Source organism: Heloderma suspectum, chromosome 1, assembly GCF_057233095.1.
Source record: "Heloderma suspectum isolate Gila_16-S chromosome 1, 16-S_ref, whole genome shotgun sequence".
Lineage (NCBI taxonomy): Eukaryota > Metazoa > Chordata > Lepidosauria > Squamata > Helodermatidae > Heloderma > Heloderma suspectum.
In genome coordinates, this window is record NC_139458.1 from 188,137,073 (window position 1) to 188,153,949 (window position 16,877).

The 16,877-nt window shown below is 44.3% G+C and overlaps 1 pseudogene; it reads right to left on the reverse strand.

Moving 5' to 3' along the window:
- Positions 1–338: 338 nt before the first annotated feature.
- LOC146358527 (dynein axonemal heavy chain 11-like) overlaps positions 339–16,877 on the reverse strand; it is a 320,580-nt pseudogene continuing 304,041 nt past the window's right edge.

The window sequence follows — 16,877 nt, forward strand, 5'->3', positions numbered from 1 at the left end:
ACTTTGATTTTCTGGTTTTTATTGATAACAGCACTGGGAAAAGTAAACAGCTTTACTGCTTGCCACGTACTTAAAGGTGTGATACTGTATGCTTTACCCCTGCCTGTAGTTTTAGAGATGTATTTAAAAAGATGAAGATTATTCACAATTTGTGGTTTTATTTTATTAAGCTTAAGGGTTCATGAGTATCATTTGTGTTCCTACATCTACGTTCACAGTCCTTTTTAAAAACAAAGCAAAACCATGCTGTTGTGCATACAAATTCACTGAGGTGAGAGAACAAGCAGGTAAAGCTAAAGAGATTGGTCTGAAATATCTTCTCTGGAAATGCATCATAATCACACACTTAAAAGCAATGTAACACCAGCAAGAATCCACTTTGCTGGCCTTTCCTTGGCTTTTAAATGGAAGGTCGACACATAAGTGGAGCCCCTTAGTTTAGTTTAATATACTGGGCATTCATAAATATTGCTGATTTTTTTGTCTGTCATTGGGGATGGCTCTCACAAAAATCACAGGCATTGCTATTGTTGGTGCTTTCAGGCGAGCTTCAGCTATATGGCCCCCTTGAACATCCCAACGAGCACCTGTGAATAATTAGAAGTAGAGAAAGGGATTTTAAAATCAAGATATTCCCTCCTTAAACAGCACACGTTCTACTGATATCTGCATTTGCACTGTTTCTTGAGCCAGTTACAGATTTTGTTTATTGGGTTAGCTTTGGTGAAATTTACTGACCTGCAGTCCTTTCTTGCCTATATAGAGCAGTATCTTATATACCGATACGCTCCTGCATGTGTCGATCCTTATGTAGCCAAAACAGCACCATCCACACAAAAGACAGTGATGCTCAGGAACCCCGAGTTTTGCAGCAGTACAAAAAAACCCACTAGGGGGTGGTGGAGGAGGAACACCCAAGCAGTTAAATTGGGACTCGGTGGACACGGAATGCAAGTAGGGGGGCAGACAGGCAGGGGAATGGAATGGAGCAACCTGGAAAAAGAATGGCTAGCTAGAACACTGAATAGAAGCACACCATACTGCAACATTGTGTCGCAGGTCTGATTTGTTATCTATTTACCAGCCTGTAGTCCTTCCACTGACCCAGTTGGTCATATGGCTATAGTATATTCACATTACTAGATGGGGCTCTTGTCCATTCCCAAGTAGCCACAACCTTGTGTGAAAGTTTCAGCATGTATGTGGACAGCGTGCAAACTGGTGTTGAATAATACCATAAGATTAGGATCCTTAGAAAATATCTGCTATCAGCTGACAGGAGTAAACCTATCCGGTAGGAACAAAAATTACAACAATCTGTACTTAACTTCTTCCAATTAAGAAATGAAGGAAACGTGGCAGCAAGAAACAACGGAAGGCACAGGTGACACCTTTATAAATGGATACCTTTTATTTGCTGGCAATATGGAAGTAGTCAATTTATACCCTGTCTAATAGGATTGCACTAATAGAAAAAAGTCCTACAACTCTGAGGATTCCCCATCTGGCTGGGGAATGCTGGGAGCTGTAGGACTTTTTTCTGTCTAAACATGTATAGTATTGTGCCCTAAAAGGAATTTAAAGGAGGCTTACAAATAAAACTCCAAAGTTTACAAAGTAGCCATTTTAAAGCATGGTAGCCATTTTAAAGGGACCGCGGTGGCTTAGTGGTTAAGACGCTGAACTGCAGACTGGAAGGTCGGCAGGTCAGCAGTTCGAGACCCGAGTGCTGCGTGACGGAGTGAGCTCCCGTCTTCAGTCCCAGCTTCTGCCAACCTAGCAGTTCGAAAGCAAGAAATTGCAAGTAGATAAATAGGTACCGCCTCAGCGGGAAAGGTAACAGCGTTCCGTGCACCTCGGTGTTCAGTCATGCCGGCCGCATGACCACGGAAGCGTCTTCGGACGGCGCTGGCTCTTTGGCTTAGAAACTGGGATGAGCACCACACCCTAGAGTCGGACACGACTGGTTGGGGACACCTTTACCTTTACCTAGCCATTTTAAAACCTTGAGACCATGTAGAGGTAATGCCTACCTTCCAAGTACAGGCCGTGTATATATGCCCCTTCTCTAGCAGGCTGCATAAACTCTTTATATTTTTTGGTAACATCTATGGTTATGCGCATCTTATCCAAAGGCCATCCATTTGTTCGGGCTAGACTCTGCATGATAGCTGAAATAAACAGTTGGGGAGACTTAGTTGAGCAGAAAAATGGGGGGAAGCAATAGCTCTGCATGCAAACGGCGCCAGGTTTATTCCTGGCATCTCCAGTTAAAAACTCGAGAGCAGAGTATGGGTTTTGGGGGGCCTTCCGATTTACATTTGGGTGCAATATGGGGTGTGAGGAGTAAGATGGTGCTCATGGGGGGGGCAATTACCGCTAATGGGGTAAAGGGGCAAGTAGGGGAGCAAAATCTACTGTATTTGAAGCTTGCTAGATGTCATATATGAACTGAGAAGAGATGTTTTGATAACCTTCCAACCTGATCAACTGTCCCTTCCTTGTAAGGAAACTGGGTAAAAGGTAAGGGGACAAAGATAAGAACACGTGGTTTGGGATTCCCCTGTTTGGAAATAAAGGGAAGAAAAAGGAGCTGTTGAGACCACATAAAAGGAGAACTTAGACCTGTTTTGTAGACAATACTTTACACCAAGGACGGAGGTGATATTGGGGACAAAAGGATGGACTTTGTGGGAATTGGATGACCTATAATGTGACTTGGCCCAAGAAAATGTAATAAGGAGATCACCAAATCTGAAAGAGTATTTTAAGTTCATGCATAATGGGACAAGGGTGTCTTTCTCCTGGTTACAGGGCCACTATGAGGTCCTGTATTGTGAAGAAAGTTCCAAATCTTTGCCAGAAAAAGGAGGATCCCCTTCCTGGTAAAGTACAAGGGTGAGTGGTAGGGTGTATGAGTATGCCTTATCTTTGCTTTATTGCTGAGTGGAAGGTTTGTGTGCTTGTTAAACTTAATTTTTCTTTATCTTTCTTTAATAAATGCATTTGGCTTATGTCTTTGTTTTAGTCCTTATTTGCTGAATTTAAGTAGATCTGAGTGAATGTGAACACTCTTATCAGTCCCCAAAGGAACCTCGCCTACAACATCAGGGCCAAGCTGAGGCTGCTTAAAGTAAATGTGGATTTGTGCATTCCCCTGATATCCTTGCTTTCCACAGGCAGGGAGGTTTTGATGCAAAGGAGCATTTGAACACATGTTCTGTGGTGTTGTACAGTCTGGCAAGGACTGTCATGTCATGTTTCTGAACTTGATGTTTGGGTCTTTAACACTTCAAAAAAGCAGTTTCCACTGCAGGACTGGGTCTTGGTCCTTGAAACCTGGGCTTAAATTGTGATTATCCAGGAGTCCAATACCAATACAAATTTGAGGATGTGAAGGACTGCACCAGCATAGCCATGTGCTATGAGCCATTTGTGTTGAGTCTGCGCTCTAGCTTTACAACTATCTGATAGTGCTGATTTCAAAGATGGATCTTGGTTTGACCCACGGAGCCATAAATTTAGCAGCTGTCTGTAATCCAAAAAACAAGGGAATTAGTTATTTGTACCCAGTGGGTTGTTTTGGATCTCTGTTTCTTGAAAGCAGCCCCAACTCCCAGCCTTTGCTATGTAGGAAATGACCCTCGAAACAGTGGGAAATACCAAAACCAGTTTATGCCATAACATGGTAGCGTGATATTTAGAGGTGGGCAAAAGTTAAAAATAAATGAAGCTCACTTGGCTAGCTCCCTTGGACATGCTTAAAGTATATTTATATAGTTAACACACACCAAGAATCCCTCTTCTTGCCCCATTTTTTGCATCCAACACAAAGTTAATATATTTACTAACAATAATTCTTTCAGCTTTTTTGCAATTGCTATCCCTTTTATTTCTCTGACAGCCGCATGACCCTTGACAATTGACTCTTCACGTTCAGCCATTATTGAGTGCCTCTACGATACAAATATAGCAAACTCCTTGCGAAATTAAAAAAAGCCCAAATCAATAGTCACTGACACACTGTGTATTGAGGAAAATAATTGTTTATGGCACACAGCTTAAGCTGTGCTGGTAATCACGTTGAAAATACAATATTTATTCATTAGATCAAATTTAATGAAGCCTCCTGGCAGTAATTATAAAAATTACTGTAGCAGTAAATTACTAATGAGTTGTGTGATGTGCTTCCTACCTGTGAGGAAGGACTGGGGGTTGAAAAAGCCTGATATCCAGACAATGCTGGGGAGGGTGAGATCCTGTGCCCAGGAGTCAATCTCACAGCAGCGCAGGAGGAGATCGATGTACCTTAGCAGCACCAAAGAAGAGAGATGGGAGCATAGACAGATACGGTTTGAAGTGGTCATTTAAATAGGTGGTACACCTCTGTAAGCACACTGGAGCCTAAATACATTTGCAACACACGTTTGTTATGTGGATGGGATACTCCTGTTGGCTTCTACAGTCTATGAGTCAATGTTATAGACTAGCTTTGTTCTCTTCCGGTATAATGTGACATCTGAATAATGATACAGAATAAAAGTGCCGACAAAGGTCCGTCTAATCAAAGCTATGGTTTTCCCAGTAGTAATGTGTGGCTGTGAGAGCTGGACTATAAGGAAGGCTGAGCGCCAAAGAATTGATGCTTTCGAACTGTGGTGCTGGAGAAGACTCTTACGAGTCCCCTGCAAGGAGGTCAAATCAGTCTATCCTAAAGGAAATCAACCCTGAGTGCTCATTGGAAGGACAGATACTGAAGCTGAAGCTCAAATATTTTGGCCACCTAATGCGAAGAGAAAAGTCACTGGAAAAGACCCTGATGCTGGGAAAGACTGAAGGCAAAAGGAGAAGGGGACGGCAGAGGATGAGATGGCTAGATAGCATCACCGATGCAATGAATATGAACTTGAGCACGCTCTGGGAGAGAGCGGAGGGCAGGAAGGCCTGGCGTGCTGTGGTCCATGGAGTCACGAAGAGTCAGACACGACTGAACGACTGAACAACAAAGCAAACAAAAAGCAAATTGGCCACTGCTGCTGAGGTTATACAGTCACTCTTTTGCAATATTGTTCAGCTCTTGAGTTGCAATCACTTGTTCTTCTTTGTGGCTTCTGTGCAGACTCACCCAAGAAAAATAACCACACCTTCTCGCACCACGCCGTGAGTCCTTCTAAAGCATTCTTGCTTTTCCTGTGGCTAGGAGTTGCTACTCTGAATGCATGCAGAACCTCTTTGAGCCCAGGGGCCAAATGCCATTTTGGAGAAGCTGTCAGAGGTGGGTGGGAGTGAAGCCAAAAGAAGTGGAGCCAAAAGTGCCTGCATATTTTAGCTGAATGCTCTTCCTGCTAGTAACTCAGCCTTAGGAGAAGCATTTCAGCTTTTTAGATTGGGGGGAAACCTGCACAAAAAGCAGGAAACCACCAAACGATTGGTGGCTAGGAGAAAGGGGATGGGGCCAGGGAAAGCAGGCGTGGCCATCTGGGAAACCCCAGAGGGCCGGATTTGGCGCCCAGGCCTGAGGTTCTGGACCACTGGCCTATGGGGCAGGGGCAGGGGACTGGGTGATGTTCTCCGGGAACAGCTGATCACTGCACCAACAATAGCAGCACCAGACATGCAGTATCGGATAGTACCAAACATGCAGTATCAGACATGTTGCACATACCTATCCTGATGACCCATGGCAGGTGAACCTGCTGAAAACCAGCCCGAACGTACGACGGGTGCATTCAATTCCAATTTATCTTGCAGTAAATGCCACAATGCAGCTACCCTTCTGTGGAACAGGAGATTCTGTTCCTCAGACCTGCAGATCAACGCTCAAGGAAGAAGCCAACTGCTCTGGACAAAGAGAATGCCAACATTCCAGCGGCAACATTTTTGGACCTTTGAGCTACATGAGTTCTCCGAGTTCTGATTTTTATGAAGTATGCTGGAATGCATGAGCTGGCTTGGCTACTAAGAAATACTTCCCAGGGCTGATCAAGCAACTACTGAGTGTTTATTGGAGGTATAGTAATAGTTTTGTGCCATTTGAAACAAGAAGCTGCTTACAGATGGATAGGTGTCTAATTCACTATAGTGGCCCATGCGATCCCAACGTACTATACTCACACAGGTGGGAATTCCCTGGCTGGCTTATGCTTTAAAGTCGCCTTCTCCAAATGATAGCCTTTCCCACCCTGGTGTCCTACAACTCCCAGCATCCCCCAGCCAGCATTATACTGACTCCACCCACCTGTGAAATGACTTTGCAGGCCAAGGGGAGAGAGGCTCAGCACCATCTTTGAGGAACTCCACACCTATCTTCCCTCCATTCCTTTGTAGTGTTTAAAAATATATGCAAGTATAAACTGCCTCTGGGCCAAAGGCCCCCTCAAGGCAGGTCACAAAAAAATGTATAGAACAATACAACACAACAGATAAAAGCATAAACATAAAAGCAGCAGTTAAAATCATAGAGCAACCATCTTATTCCATTAAAAGCAGTCTGGAACAGCCAGATCTTTAAGCCCTGCTTAAAATCAACTAAAGAGGGAGCCAAACATATCTCACAGGGGAGTTCCACAGGGATGGGGCCACCACTGAAAAAGTCCTGTTTGTTGTGTCTGCCAACCTGATGGATTTAATAATTTCATAAAATAGTGACAGAACCAAAGAAATACTGGGTTGGATCCAGGAACTGCCTTTTGACAGAAGGGCTCCACTCCTAGAAGTTGCCTCTAATGAATTTTTGCATATTCCCCCTTCCCGCACAACAGCTTACACCATTCAGCAGGGTCCCCCACCCCTGGCCCTCTGGTAGCATTTTCAGGAGGTCTGGAAGTGATGTTGTGGGGAGGAGGGGCACAGTGAAGCCCACTTCTGCCAGCCCAGTTGCATATGCCTAAAAGTGGATCCAACATGCCCTGTTTTCTCTCCCATGCAAAGAATGCCACACATGGTAACAGTCAAGATATATGTCACTTGCGCCCCCAGATCTAAACGTGCACTTTTTTTCCCCAAACAAACCTTTCCATAATGCTGGCATGATGTCACATGTGATGCTGTACATACCTCGGTCTCTGAGTACCGCATTAGATAATTAAGAAACTAAGGAAAAAATGCCCTACTCCACAATCAAAAATTCCCATTGTCTAGGTACATGCCTGGCCATGTTTCTTCATAGTTAAAAAGATAAGTAACATTCCTGCAACCATTGTAAGATATTACCTTCCACAAAATTATATGTTGGTATCCAGAAATGTATTTTAGTAATAATTACGGTGCAGGGCTCCTAATCTATTGATAATTAGGTTCAAGAACTACAGGTTTTTTTGGTAAACTGCTTTGATCAGTTTTTCCAGTAAGATGGTATAGAAATGTTTTAAATACATACATACATACATACATACATACATACATACTAGAATTCCTTAGGCATATTTTAAGAAGTGTCCAGCAGATGTTTTCCTAAAGGTAGCATTACAGCAAATATGCCCTTTATTTTATTAAGTTTTGAAACTTAACATGGATTTTATGCAGAGGCTCCAGTCCTCTGCCAAACCTACACCTCACAAAATTTGTGAAGCTGCAATTGTATATCCACATACCTGGGAGTGAGGCCCATGAACTCAGTGGGACTTACTTCTGAGTAGACATGTATAGGATTGAGCTGTCAGTATCAGTTCCCTGGGAGAATGAGTGAAAAATTCAGTACTGATCTGCGGTATCTGTGAATTACAGAGCAGAACCACATCAAATACAGAACAGTTCTCTCATTTATCCTCCCTCTGAAAATCATCCGAGGGTGTGTATTCATTTTGTGTAGGTGGGCAAGTCTCAAATATATTGCCTGAACATATTTATAAAAGATTAACCTGTGCATGGTATTTCTGAAAATTGATTTAGTTAAAACACACATTTTATTCCACTTTTCTCCACCTCGCATATCTTTCCTATTTAACTTCGATATTTGTCATTTTTACTGAGAGATAATGTACCTTACATTATCAGTATTCCGTCTATGACCCATGTTTTTTCAAGCCAATACTTTTCTGCAGATTACATGCTCTGCGTCTGAGAGTATCTGCCTACACTGCAAGCATTCACAAGTGGCTTGCCCTCCACTACTAAGCAAATGCCTGCATATCTGTTTTATTCAGATGGTAGCATCTCTTTAGAAGCCTATGGGAATGGTACACCATGAGATCTTTCATGGTGCGCTGTGGGATCCAGAAGAAAAGATGTGGGGCAGCAACTACAGCCCTGACTTTGGACCTAGGACATCATCATTCCTCTTAAAAGTGATTCAAATTGCTTAAAAGCAATTTTCCTAGTGGAGGCTGGTAGCTCCTATTTCAGTGGGGCTGTGGGTTTCAGTTGGAACCACTCAGAACTCTAAAGGAGCTATCCAAAGTGCTGAACCTTATCCCTAAAATTAGTTCAGCACCTTGGATAACTCCATTAGCATTCTGACTGAAACCCAGAGCAGCTTCGCAGCCCCACTGAAACAGGAGCCACCACCCTCCACTGAGTTTCCCCATGCTAATCTGAATCTAGTCAAAACTGCACCACCCACACAAGAGGGAGGTATCTGCAATCTCAGGTAACCCTTACATTTGCAGGGGTATGAAGAACCTTAGGAAAACAGGAGGAATCCCCGAAATAGCTGGATTACATCTCAGTGTCATGGAATATTGGCAGACCAAGAGGAACCTCTTCTGCCCCCTCTCCTGACAACTGGGTGGGAGGGATAATGGAATGGCGTGATTGGACAAGGAGGAGGGAGGAAGAGATCCATCGAGATTAAATGGATAGACAATAGTACCTCTGTGTCTGGATAGGTCATTTCCTTGTTCTCACTGAGAGACCTGCCCATAGCTATCAATGAAGAAATCTAATATTTAATATAGCTGGGATCGGACACCAGTGTGTCCACCCATCTTACCCCCCTAAAAAAACCCAAATGGAAGGGGGAATTCAACAAGCTCAGACATATTACTGGGTGATAGTTTACTACATTAAAGACAGTGTTCCTAGATGATTCTTAGAATGCTTTGAAAATGTATTTTGTTTGCAACCACTATATTCTTGTATGATTAATGCTCTTATATCATGCAATGTAAAAATTGCTTAAGATTTTAAAGTAAAAGATGAAAAGATACACCTGAACTCAGAGGCCTCTATTTAAAAACTGTGTTTTTAATTTTCTAAACTTACAATGCCTTGGTGACACTTTGTACCAGGAATATTGCATGAGATACATTACCTGCTGGTCCATTATTAACTAAATACAAACCCCCCATATCATAATATCCCTAGACAAGAACAAATTTGTCACACTATTTAATTCTCCTTGGTTACCTAGTTAATTGTAGAACCTGGACAGAGGGAGCAATCTTATGTCCCCTAGACAGCGTTTGGGGGACATAGGATATGTTGGATTCCTGGATCCAAGGCCGGAGACAGCGCTCCAACCTCGGAGCCAGGAAACTGAGCTCCTCTCCCCCTCCCCCTCCCAGCTGGCGTGGAGAGAACCACACCGGCTGCTTCTATGAGCTTGTAGATGGGTTAAAGGGGGCACATTGGCGGGCGGGGAGGGGAGCAGACTGGGGATGTGAGCTATCCCCTGCTGTCCCCAGCCTCCTTCCCTCCCCTTTCCCAAAGCCTCTGCTAGATAGGTGAAAACGCCCGTCTAGCTAAAATGCAGAGCAGGAAGCATGATGCACTGCCCGCTCTGCACTGGATACATGTAACCCAGGGCAAATCCAATAGTATTGTGCCACTGATGGTCTTACAGGGCCCCCTTTTTAGATGGCCACGTGTATTACTTCAGTGGTTAGCACACAACCAACCACTACCTGCCACCAACAGTCCATGCTTTACAGCTTCTTCTACATTCCTGATACGTTCAAGCAAAACAAAAGTAAACTGTTGGCTTGATTTTTTTTTTTTTTAAAAGAAGAAATACTCCGAACATGTGCAGTTTCGCATTTTAAACTCATTTAAATCATAGCCCCATCACGACTCCAGGAACAAAATGGAGTTTGCATCTGCTGGCCTGATAATAAACAGATGCACTTGAGAATAACCCCCATTTGTTGTACAAAAGGATAATTTATTTTTAAAGTAAAAACAATTATGTGCACATCTGTACATGCCTAGCTGTCCACCCCCTGCCTATCAAATGGTCTTTTTGTTCTTTAACGAAGAAGAAAGGATGCTTGAGTGATTGGCATTAGCCGCAGCGGGCCCCAGCATGCCCATGCCAGCTGAGGTGCCGATGCCGGGCCTGTTCACTGATGCCCCATCCCTGCTACTCTCTGGGTGTTATTCCCCCCACCCTGGGCTGCGGGGCCCTGGACATCAGCCCCAAGGTCCAGCTGCACCACTGCCCTTGGCCATGATGTGTAGCTTCACATATTGGTCCTCATCCCTGCCAGCTGCTGAGTCTATTGAGAATAGATTAGCTGTTAACATAAAATACAACAATAAAACACAGTAAGATTATCACCGGCCAACTACAAGAATACTGGCTGGGTCAGCCTTATTATTTATTACGCAGATTTGTATTGTATTGTTTTGATTTTAAGTGTGACCTGCTTTGTGAGGGCCTTTGGTCCTAAAGAGCCGCATACAAATACCCAAAAAAACAAATGCATCCTGCCAGCCTGTGAGGTCAGCAGATGTGTGTGTGTGTGTGTGTGTGTGTGTGTGTGTTGTTCATTAAACCAAGAGGCAAGTCTAACCGCAAGCAACAAGGCTGTTCTCTGACAAACTTTTTCCAGGCCGGGCTCATGTCGGCAGCTGGAGCCCTTGGGCAGCTGACCCCAGTTGGGCGTACCAGCACTTGGCACCTGCCCTGCCCCCCTCTGCAGCGGGTGGTTATGAGTCGCCATTTTAAATCTCCCACAATGCCTTGGAGTATTTCCCACAATGCCCTGGATGGAGCATCAATATGTTGGGCATTTCACAGCATTGTGAGAAATCCAAACTAAATTCCTGGCTCTCATCAGAAGGTAGTCCGCTTCATAAATTCACAGGGGCGCTATCTTTTTTGCTTTATACAAAACTGGTCTCCAGTGGGTTCCGTGAATTCAGGCTCTGGGAGGTTTGCTGAATCACTGTGGCTTGAGAATCAATACACCACTGTATTTGTTTCCCTTGTGAAACTTAAGGCTGCTTAAGTAAGTCACCATCTTTCCAACAAAGGATGGCTCCCAAAGGGGGAATCGTCTAAGTGGAGGACTATTCAGAATCATAAGACCTCCCAAGGGGAAAGAGTGCCTGCTGCCATCCCTGAGCAGGCAACGGATGGTTAGTTAAAACAGGGACCACAGAGAAATCCACAGTAGAGTGCAGGGCTATAATGAGCTACGGAGGCAAATCGGATAAGGAAAGAAGTTACCAGGATGTTGCTCATTGCCAGGATTCTGGCTTTAAATAAACACTGGCTTCAAATGAAAGCTAGCAAATTACAACTTACTGCTACATTTTGATTCCATAAGGGCTGCTAGTCCTGTAGCTATGTAAATAATATCTGTTCCACACAGACTCGCTTTAACCCTGAATACATTGCTTGTATTGGTTATTGGAAAATAATCCTGAATACATTTGCTTGGATTGGTAATTCTGCCTAATCATTCATCATGTTTAACTGCTTAGATCAGCAATTGGTCCTCCATTGTATCAAGGTCGTCATTCCTATACCCGGTCTTCGTGATACATTTCCTGTCCCTGTGCAGGTCAAAATATGAATTTATTAAAACTTCCTCCCTTCACCCACCTTACAGAGCACTCAGATGGGGCAAGACACCTTATCTTTTGTGTCCTCCACAGCTACTGGTTTTGGAAGAGTATGGCAGGCATAATTTGATGAACAATTGAAAGAGTAAAATTTGGTGCACCATGGAGGGTGTGGGTTCTTTTTGTTTTGGCCACAGGTTAGCGGAACTTCTCTGAGCCAATCCCAGATCCTACCACCATAGTTCTGAAGTTGCCATGGTAACTACCTGTAGACTTCCCCCCACCCCCGCCGCCCGCATCAGTCAGGTCCCTAACCACTATAAGTAGCATATTCCTGGAGATAAATCTTAGTACACTATGGCCATCTAGTTACATGTAAAAGATCCATCCCACCTATGAGCTCTCTAATGAGCTCTGTAACTGAAATGTGTACCGGAATCTGCACCAACCTCATGTGACTCTTAACAACGGGTTGGATCCAGAGTGTGTCCCTTGAGATCCAGCAGAGATCTCCCATGGGAGGAAGGAGGTGCAGGGGGAGGGAGGTAATTTGCACTGGTACCACCTCCCATATCATTCTTGAGGATTCCTCAAAGCTCCAGAGAAGCTTTTCAGAGGGCACAGAGGAAGGAGGAATCAGCAAAAATGTCCGCCCTCCCATACTCCAGCAGGAGTGTCCTGTGAACAAAGTTCCACTTCCAGGAACTCTGGATTCAACTCCCAATTTTAATAAACTTGAGAAATCTTTGATAATATGTCAGAAAAGACTGAACTCTTTTGTAGGACATCATTAAGATCACACTGTGTGTGAGGCTACCATGCCTCATTAGAAGGAATAGTATTTATCAAGAAAAAACAACAGAGTTTATATTGCTTTCTCTCTCTCTTCTGCTTATGAACAAATATCTGTTGGCATGTGACTTACCACTGAGTGAGGCTGTATGTTGATGGATAAGCCAGTTTCATCCAAGTGTCAGGAAGATTATAAAAAAAAAAAGCGCTGTCTGTAGTTGCTCCATCTCAGCAGAGATTGCCAACTCACCCTAACAAAAGAAAACATTAGTGTGCTATTTGCGTCTCACAAAGAGACTGTGATAAGATGACATGATAAATGATGGAGGACTCCCCCCCCCCCACACACAGTAAAAACACGTAAAGTACTGGAATTATCAGATGTAAAGACTATCTTGGCTCTTAAAATCAGGGTGAGTCATTTATTAAAAAGGGCAAAATGATCATACGTAGAGGCGGGCTGTTTCCACCTCCTCGGCTTCCCTTAAATACAATCACAATATCTGTAGAACAGAATACACAGTAATTATGTGTCTGTTATGTAATCAATTATTCAGAGGCCAAATCATCAAAAAAAATGATGCCCCTAAATATAACTGTGAATAAATGAACCTTTCCAGAAGCCAAGCTCTCCGCTTCTGGGAGGGCAGCTGATGAGAAGGGCGACTGGCAGCAGGAACTCAAGCATGAATTCCTCTATGTGCAGGAACAGGTAGGGAGGCTGTGGAAAGGGAGTGAATCATGCCTATAAGCATTTAACGGAGCATTTATATGCATTTATTTATAATGCCTATAAGCATTTATTTATGTATTATAATTATAAATAATTATAATCAATAATTATAATGCATTTCTTTATAAGTGTTTATTTATTTATAATGCCTATAAGCATTTATAGGCTGCCCTCTCATGGGAAGGAGAGATGATTTCCAACAATTTCCCCTCCCCCCGCCCCACAGCCCCTGTCCTCTGACAGCCCTTCAAACAGGCACTGTCCTCTGTAAAATAGGTCACGGCCACCCAACCTATAAGATACACCAGCAGTTTGGATCCAGTCTCCTGACTGGCAGAGATCCGCTCATTCATCTATCTATCTATCTATCTATCTATCTATCTATCTATCTATCTATCTATCTATCTATCTATCCATCCATCCAAAAGTGTTTGTCCATATGTCCTGGATGGACTTGAAGACCGTACATCCAATTGCTATGATTGTTCAGGATATGTTCTATCGCTGTCTGGGATGGTTATAGGTACAGTGAGTTTTTGAAGAAAGGGTGGTAAAAGAGAAGGCGGTGAAACGAGATACAGATAGATACAGCAGGGGGCTGGGGAGCAAAGTGCCTCAGGTGACGGAAGAAGAATGTGGGCAGTTGATGTGGTGGGAAGAGGAGAGAAGGAAGAGCGGAGAAGGATGGAGTCGTGGCTGACAGAGAGGGATGCTCAAGACAGTCTTCAGGGGACGAGCAACAAAGCAGGCCGCTCCCTCACAGGGCTATGGGGTCACCATGGCAGGGCTGTGCTTAGGGGCCAGGGCAGGCATAATGTGTCCCACTCTGACAGCCGCATAACTTTGCTTGACGGCTATGCTGTATCGAACTCTGACAGGTATGTAAGGCTTTGTTGTGTCAAACTAAGGGCTCTTCCCAACCCGTGCAAAGCCAGGCCCTTTTGTTAGCTTGTTTCTATACCACCACATAGTCGAAGCTGTCTGGGCAGTGCACAAAGATTAAAAACCATTGAAATATACTTTATACAAAGTGTAAAGCCATTTACATAAAAACATATAAACAGACAGTGCACACAGAGACAACGGGCCGATCTACATTGCACCCGCCATCGCAATGAATTTGCTGTCCCGTCGGGTTAAATGCTCTCATATTAAAACGTGATTATTCACACACACCCACTTTCCCCGTTGCAGTGCTTCATCGAATGTGCGAGCTCGGTTCACACTCGAGCGCTGTGCTGTTTTCCTGCTGTTTTCCTGCGCACACTTGTCTGATCTCAGATGCTAAGCGGGGTTGGCCCCAGTCAGTAGTTGGATGGGCGACCGCCTGGGAATCAGGCTTCCTGCATTGAGCAGGGGATTGTTGTATCCCCTCAAAAGAGACTAAGTTTTACCCTCTCCTATACCCTGCGCCGGATGTTTTTTTTTCTAACTGAGGCATGGTCTTCGAAGCTTTGAAGTTGTGAAGCTTCACAACTTCGAAACTTCGAAGCTTATGCCTGAATTAGAAAAAAACATCGCGGAGAAGCCCTGATTCTGCGAGGATAACGCCTGAATTTTAAAAAAAAACATCCAGAGCAGGGGATAAGAGGGGGTAAAACTTAATCTCATTTGAAGGGATACAACAACCCCCTGCTCAGTGCAGGAAGCCTGATTCCCAGGCGGTCTCCCATCCAAGCACTGATGGGGACCGACCCTGCTTAGCTTCCGAGATCAGACAAGCGCGTGCACATCCAGCCCTTTGCTTGTTGCTAAGGAGACAGGGGCTGCTGAGGAAGCTATGCAATTGGTTGTGGGAAGAAGACATGGGGCCGTCGAGAGCTGTGATTGGACAGGAAGGAAATACAAACACCGCCGCATATGGACAGGCGGGGGAGGGGACTACGACTGGATATGGTAGCAAAGGCAGAAAATCAGAGTAGATTAAGGGGAAATACTGGGATATTAGGGTATTGAAAGCAGGAGCACGGAACTGGGAAATTCTGGTTCCAATTCAAGGCGGCTACTGCATAGTGTGAAAGGCGGGCGGTGAAAAAAGCGAAAAAAGGCGGTAAGTGTAGATCCAGCCAACATGTATCTAAAAACAATTTTTTAAACAATCGACAAACGACAATCTAGGAATTGTTTAAAAACTCATTACACGCTGCCAAATGCCTGAGATAACAGGGCAGTTTTAACCTGGTGCTGAAAGGATAACAATGTTGGTGCCAGGCAGGCCTCTTTGGGGAGGTAATTCCATAATTGGGGGGCCACCATCGAGAAGGTACCACTGAGAACGCAAGAGGAAGTGAGGGAGGCAATTTTGCCAATCTCAGTTTTCCCCTGCAGTCTCCTGTGCCCCTTGAAAATCTGCTTGGGTGGGTTAGGCGGACGCTTCAGACCAACATGAAAGCCAGCATGTTTCTTGGTGATGGACTGTAGGTGGAAGGGGGAATTGGTGAAAATTGTCTTCCCACCTGTCTCCTCTGACAGAGAGCCTCTGCTGGATCAGTCTGTTCCAAGAATGGAAGTAATCTTCCCGTTCATGGAATGGCCAAACTGGATCCATCCCCATGCATCAGCATGGCATCAGCAGTTGGCATCCACGGAGGGGGGGCACAGAGAACCGCCCCCCCAAAACTGATCACTGACACTATGCCTGGACACACTAAGATTGCAGAGCCTATGGAAGTGATCAGAGTAACTGAGTCTGACCTCTTAGCCACCACATTAAGCAAAGGTCCCAACATTCAAAATTAACCTTTAAAAGTTAAAATCCGGCTTGCCTGGGCTCCAGTCTGGTCCTCCAGGGTTTCCCTAGAAAGCCACACCCCTGACCCCATCCCCTGATCATTTGGTGATTTCCTAGTTTCCCCCAATTCTAAAAGGCATGCTTAGTTACTGATAGTAAGAGCTTTAAACTAATATATTCTGGTATTTTTGGCTCTGCACCTTTGCCATCCCCCCCCCCCCCCGCCTCTGAGCACTGGAATGCAGCCCCCAAGAGCTGCATTCTGAGAAATGGGATTTGGCCCTCTGGCTGAAAGAGGTTCAACACAGTAGATTAACGGTTTGCAAGGCTTTGTAGGGGAATACGTATATCTTCATCTAGTTACCAAGTTATGCTGGGACATCTAGAAAGCAACATGAATGCACAATCCCCTAACTCCAAATTGTAGATTGAGCTGCAGAAGAACTGCTATTACATTGGCATTCCTGCATGCAAATCTCCAGTTATTCTTTCTTTTGGGAGAAGCCCTTTCCCACTCCTTCATTCTGAACGTTATTACTCAATCTATTTTGTCTTTTTAAAGCCAACATTAAGCAAACAGCAAATACCAGCTTCATGTAAAAACTAGGGAAATATGACCTACTGCTGCATTTGATATCTCAACACCTGCTTGGCCTACAGCTATAGACCTTGTGCTACAGTGGCTTTAAATCTGAATCCATTACAAAGAGAGAGAGAGAGAGAGAGAGTGAGAGAGAGAGAGAGAGAGAGAGAGAGTGCGCACGCACCGTATTGGAGTGGCTCAATGCAGTCTCCTCAACATAACATGGAAATTCCTTCAGGTTTGCTGGCTGCCAAAAAAAGTGAAACTTGATTCACTTTGCTGGGATTTTCAGTGCCCGGAAGACTTCGAAA